Here is a 6,583-nt window from a genome sequence, read left to right as displayed (position 1 = left end):
GGAGATTGGTGGTTTGGCATATATGAAATTATGTATTATTATAAAAGACAAAAAGTAAATGGAATATTAAAATGTATTCAATAAAAATAAATAAAGTAACAGCCCAATTTGGACCTTAATTGGAACGGTGGTTTCGGGACCACGAATCCGAGTTAGAATAATATTTAAATATCATTTTCTATGTTTAAAATGTGTGAAGTTGCTTTTGTGAAAGTTTCGTTTAAAAATTTTAGTGTTTGGAGGTCGATTGATGAAAAAATGGTTTAATCGCTTAAAATGGAAAATTTAAGGGTTAATGTATAAGGGCCAAATTATGATTGTTTTTATATTATGGAATATTAAGGTTGCAATTTGGCCATAAATAGGAATTGGTGGCCGACCAATATGCATGGATTAATGACTTGAATTGTTTGTTATTTTTTATGGCATTATGGTATACTTTAATATATGTTAATATATTATATTTTATAAAAGATGAAAGTGTTCATCTTTCTTTTATTTTTACTCGGCCGAAACTAAGAGAAAGAAAGGAAAGTTTCAGCTTTGATATTTTCGGTCCTTGCATGTTCAATTAGGTAAGTGATTTGAGTTTGGTTTTTGTTAATTTTTACACTTTTGAGATAGTTGCTTTGAATACTATAAAGCCCATGCTTGAAATTTTGAAATTGATGATATAGTCATGAAGTGTCATTGTTAATAGTTTGATAAAATTTACGTTTGATGTGAGAAAATAAAATAAATGTGTTAGATTAACATTTTGGTATTGGGATTTTTGGTAATTTTGAGCATTTAGGGTTAAATTGAAAAAAAGTACTAAATTGAAGGACTAGATTGTGAAATTAGTGAAATGGGAGGATTTATATAAGCTTAGTGAACATTCGGCCCTAGCATTGTATATACAAATTCTTCATATTTTGTGTTTTGAGAAAATTGGATTAAATTGTAAAAGTGCATAATATTAGGGGTAAATTGGTAAATTGCTCAATTATGTGTATTTGTACCTAAATGAAGGAAATTCTATTTGAATGAGATTAATTTCAAAATTTTTAGATCAAGAACCAAAAAGATCGGACGTGGATCGGGGAAAATAAAAAAAAATCGTTGAGTAGTCGAATTCGACTGTCCGTCGAAATCCGAGGTAAGTCGTTAAGCAAATATTTATTGTTGGTTTAAATAAATATAATTTATATATTTGTGTGAGCCGCGTTGAAATATATAAAATCTTGGTGTTGTCGAATGCAAATAGAAATAATAAATATGAAAATTTCACTAAGCATGCGAGTTTGATTATCGAGCACTAAGTGTGCGAAGGAAAATATTAAGCACTAAGTGTGCGATTTCATGGCCTTTCTAGTTAAACAATAGCACTAAGTGTGCGAATACAACGGGTGAAGGAAAATGATCAAACGATCTAATTATCAAATGCAAGAGTAGTAGTGTAATATTTATGTTCGTAATAATGAAGGTACGTAATCAAACCTTTGTGGTTGATATTATTGAACTTGAAATTATATGGTGGGTAGTTATAAATATAATATGTATGATAGATTTGGAAAAATGAGAGATGGATGAGTTGAAAAGTATAAAATAAAATAAATAATGATAATAATAATAAAATGATATGATATATATATAATAATGTTTGATTATTTATTTTATATATGAGTGAACATTCGACTAGGTATTAAATGGTAAGATGGGAAGTGTTAAGTAATTATTATTATTATTTTTAGAGTTTATGTATATTCGAACATGTTAGGTATTAAACTTGACTGATTGATATATATTGGTAGTCAAGTTTGGTTGAATATGTGATTTTAGTAGCAGGACTTGGTTACTCAAATTGAGTTTTTAATGTCTTTTAAATTGTTTAAATTGCTTATAACTAAGCTAAAATAGCTTACTTTAAGAATGTGAAAGTGTATATATGTGATAAGGCCTAATGGTCGATGTGATGAATGTGAAAGTGTATATATATGTGATAGGGCCTAATGGCCGATGTGATGAATGTGAAAGTGTGTATATATGTGATAGGGCCTAATGGCCGATGTGATGAATGTGATAAGTCCCGAAGGGCATTTGTGTCAGTACTATATCCGGGTTAAAACCCCGCAGGCTTTATGCGAGAATATTATCACTGATTAATGTCCGTAAGCTTCGTGCTCGTACTATATCCGAGCTCTAAAGACCCGATGACTACGTGTGGGGATTTTGTCCGGATAAGACCCGATAACTTCGTGTGGAGATTATGTCCGGGTAAGACTTCGTAATAAGAATTGCTTATAAATATATTCAATGCGAAAGGTTAAACAGGTATGTACTCCAAGTTTATATGTGAGCTTGATTTGCACTAAATCATAAGGTAGTTATGTGACGCATACGAGAGCAATCTATGAGACTATTCCTATGATTATGTGACATCGGATCAGAGTGAGAGGTTATGTGAAATCATACGATATATCTATGTCACATGAGCTCACTTTTATGTGAAAGTTTATCTGCCTATTGTATATGATGAGATGTGCATATTCGGTAAAGGGATGGTATGCCCGAAGGAAGAGTGAAATAAAAATACGAACAACTATGTTATAATTTGATTGTTATCTGTTGACACTGCTTAAAACTTACTAAGCATTGTAATGCTTACTCCGTTTACTCTGTTTCCTCTATTTTATAGATCTCATTGCGAAGCTACAGGCTCGGGGATCGTCAGCAACTAGTCACACTATCACTATCCACTGTTTGGTACTGCTATGTTTTGGATTATCTTATGGCATGGCGGAAGAATATTTTGGTTAATGTATATAGCCATGCGAAAATGGCTTATATATGTTTGAGCATAATGTTATAATCATTTGGTATGGAATGGTTAATCACTATCATAATTTGTGCTATTCATGCTAAAAGGTCTAGTTGAATCATGGAAACTATGAAATAGGTAAAGTCTACCTTAAAGGCAGATACTGGCAGCAGCAGTGATGTAGATTTGGAAAATCACTAAAAATAGTAGGATTGGAATTAAATAATGAATAAATTATGTAAACGAACCTTGATGAATCTATTTTCATAGGAAAGTAACGAAACGATCATATGGACAGTATGTTAAGAGATATTCAGGTTCTCGTGAGACAGGGCCAGAACGGTTTCTGGATTCCCTGTTCCGACTTTGGAAATTCATTATAAATTAACCAGAGATAATTAGGAGTCATGCCATATATGTATAGATTCCTCTCTGAGTCTAGTTTCTATAGAAACAAACGGCATCAGTATTGAAGCTCTGTGCAGGGAGATATCCAAGTTGTAATGCGAAAAGGTTAGTGTAGTCGATCCCTGTAACATGGTATGCTTTGACTAATAAACTGTACTAATTGGCCCGACCAAAAATTCTAGAAAAAAATATGTAGATGGGTATATGAGTCTAGTTTCAGGGAAAAATTACGAAACTGATTTTCGAGTTGTGAAACTCAAGATATGATTTTTAAGGTGACAGTGTCGCAGTTAGCCAACTGCCTGGAAAATTTTAAAATGGACTGCGATAGTAAGCGAATTTAGTCTGTGAACCCCTCGTGTCCGACTCCGGCAACGGTCTCGGGTACGGGGTGTTACAATTTTATTGGTATCAGAGTTACGATTTAGTCGATTCTAGGACTAACGTAGCACGCGTGAGTCTATTTATACATGCCATAAAGTGATAAAATGATAGTGTGATGATTTTTGGCTATTAAAATGTGTTTGCTGTATTGTAATGAATCTTGATCCCGATCGAGCTGTAGCAAGCTTCTGACTATGAGAATTTGCGATATAACTTCATTTAGATATGCCTAAATTATTAAGTTGATCAGGTACGTATCATGTACTCGTATTTGAATTTCGATTTGGATTGAATTATAAGGGTATAAGTGATGCAATTTTGAAGGAGTGTTATGACTATAAATGTGATTTTTGTATGTGGCTATGGAACTGGAAGTTGAATGGTCGATAAGCATGTTGTGTTTGTATTCAAGTAATGTAAATGATATACTAATGTGTATTGCTATATGTGTATATGTATGTAGAGACGAAATTGTCGAATGTAAAAAGGCAGTGAAGCGTATAGAGTGGTTGGTTTTCAGCACTAAGTGTACGGGCAATAAGTGTTCACGGTTGTGAGATTGGCACTAAGTGTGCGGGCAATAAGTGTTCACGGTTGTGAGATTGGCACTAAGTGTTCACGGTTGTGAGATTGGCACTAAGTGTGCGGGCAATAAGTGTTCACGGTTGTGAGATTGGCACTAAGTGTGCGGGCTTGAAATGCATGGCACTAAGTGTGCGAGTTTAAAGTACATGACACTAAGTGTGCGTGGTTGATTATTAAGCACTATGTGTGCGAACCTACTATATATATATATTTTCTATCAATTATTTATATTAAGGGTGCGACCTTACCAAGTCGATTTCGGACGGCGGAAAGGGGTAAGTTCTTGAGTAATAGAGCTTAAATTATGATTTGATTAGATCATGCTTTAAGCAAATCAAAATCATGCTCTTTGTGTGTGGCTATTGAGCCGAAATTGCAAGAATGATAAGTGTCTTGTGTTTGAGTTTTGCTAATGAAAATGAAATACGAATGTGTCATGATTTATTGTTAAATGTGCATGGTTATTCGAACGATGTCCGGGCTAAGTCCTGAAGGCTTTGTGCTAAGTGACCATATCCGGACTAAGATCCGAAGGCATTGGTGCGAGTTACTAAATCCGGACTAAGTCCCGAAGAGCATTCATGCTAGCAATGTATCCGGGCTAAGTCCCGAAGAGCATTCATGCTAGTGATGTACCCGGGCTAAGTTCCAAAGAGCATTCGTGCTAGTGATGTATCCGAGCTAAGTTCCGAAGAGCATTCGTGCTAGTGATGTATCCGGGCTAAGTTCCGAAGAGCATTCGTGCTAGTGATATATCCGTGCTAAACCCCAAAGAGCATTCGTGCTGGTGTTATATCCGGGCTAGGTCTCGAAGAGTAATCATGCTGGTGACGTGTATTCGGGCCTTCGTGCCTAGTAGGCTTCGTGCCGGTAATTTGAGCAAAGTTTAAGTGCTCATTACTATACGAATTCAAATTTAAATGAGATGATATGTTTAAAAGTGTACATACATGATGTTTATAGACTTGGTTAAGTCATATCAATGTGTATTAACGAATGAATAAAAGCACTATGTATGTGAATGATTAGAGGCACTGTGTGTGTGTGAATTCCTTTAACCGAGCACTATGAGTGCGAGATCGGTCAGTGGGCACTAAGTGTGTGAAGTGGAGTTCATGTAAGACCTCGTTTGGGACGAAGGCATTGATTTGAGATAGTGTGTAAGACCATGTCTGGGACATGGCATCGGCTCGATATGTGAGAATATGTAAGACATATCTAGGATATGGCATTGTAAGAGCTATATGTGCTATTGCTGAATGGACACTATTTTGTTAATCTTGTTCAAGAAATTATTTTGATTAAGTTTCGACATTCGAAAGTTTGAAAGAATTTTTGATGAATGTTGATAATTTTGGATATACGAGTTATGCGCTAGAATAAATCTCATGCCAGTGTATTATATTAGGCTTTATCCTATTCGACTGTATACGGGTAATGTTAACTATGATTAAATGTACTAAATGAACTAAATGTTCAGGTACGTGGAAGTTGACTTTTATTCTGGAAATAAGTTAAGTTGAATATTGAGATGTGATAAAGTTATAAAGGATATTCATTGGGATGTTTGAGAATATGTATACTTTCAGCCAGGTTACAGCTTATACATGAATGAAAATGTGGGTTATGAATATGTGAGTTGATGTTATGTATTATACATGTTAATATGTGATTTATATATGTTTGAAATGCAAGTATAAATTCAATTAAGTGATTATTGCTTATGAAATCAAGAAAATGAGATGTATGTGGATACTTATAGAAATGTTTATGTATTTGTTTTAAGATAAGAAAGTGATTTTATAGATCGATGTGAAAGCAGTAATGAATTACAATTGTTATTGATGAGCTAATGTTTATATGGACATAATTCAATAAGAGGACGTTATCCTAACTTAGTCACTACTAAGATTTTCGGGGACGAAAATCCCTAAGGGGGGAGAGTTGTAACAGCCCGTTTTTAGGATTAACTGGAACAGTGGTTTCGGGGTCACCAAATCCGACGAGTAGGTTTGTAAATATTATATTTAATATTTACGAGTTAATTGTGATTTTTAGAAATATTTTTGATATTGTGATATTTGTTTTATAAGTGATTTATTAAGTTCAAGTGGTATGACCTTAAGGTCAAGTGGGTTTAGGAAATGAGGTATCAGGACCTCATTTCTATAAATCGAGTCGTAAATATTTTTATAAATATTTACAAAGTGGCAAAAAGATGGTATTAAAGTTTCGTTGAAAAATTTTATCGTTTCGATAGTTAATTAAGCAAAAAGGACTAAATCGCGTAAAATGCAAAAAGTTACATTCTAATTGTTTAAGTGTTTATTTTCCATGTTTTACTAAAGTAGAAGTCCCTATTTATCAATTAAACCATTACTTTATGATAGTGGAGATTGGTGGTTT

Source organism: Gossypium hirsutum, chromosome A13 (assembly GCF_007990345.1).
Source record: "Gossypium hirsutum isolate 1008001.06 chromosome A13, Gossypium_hirsutum_v2.1, whole genome shotgun sequence".
NCBI classification, from domain to species: domain Eukaryota; kingdom Viridiplantae; phylum Streptophyta; class Magnoliopsida; order Malvales; family Malvaceae; genus Gossypium; species Gossypium hirsutum.
This window is presented reverse-complemented; position numbering follows the sequence as displayed.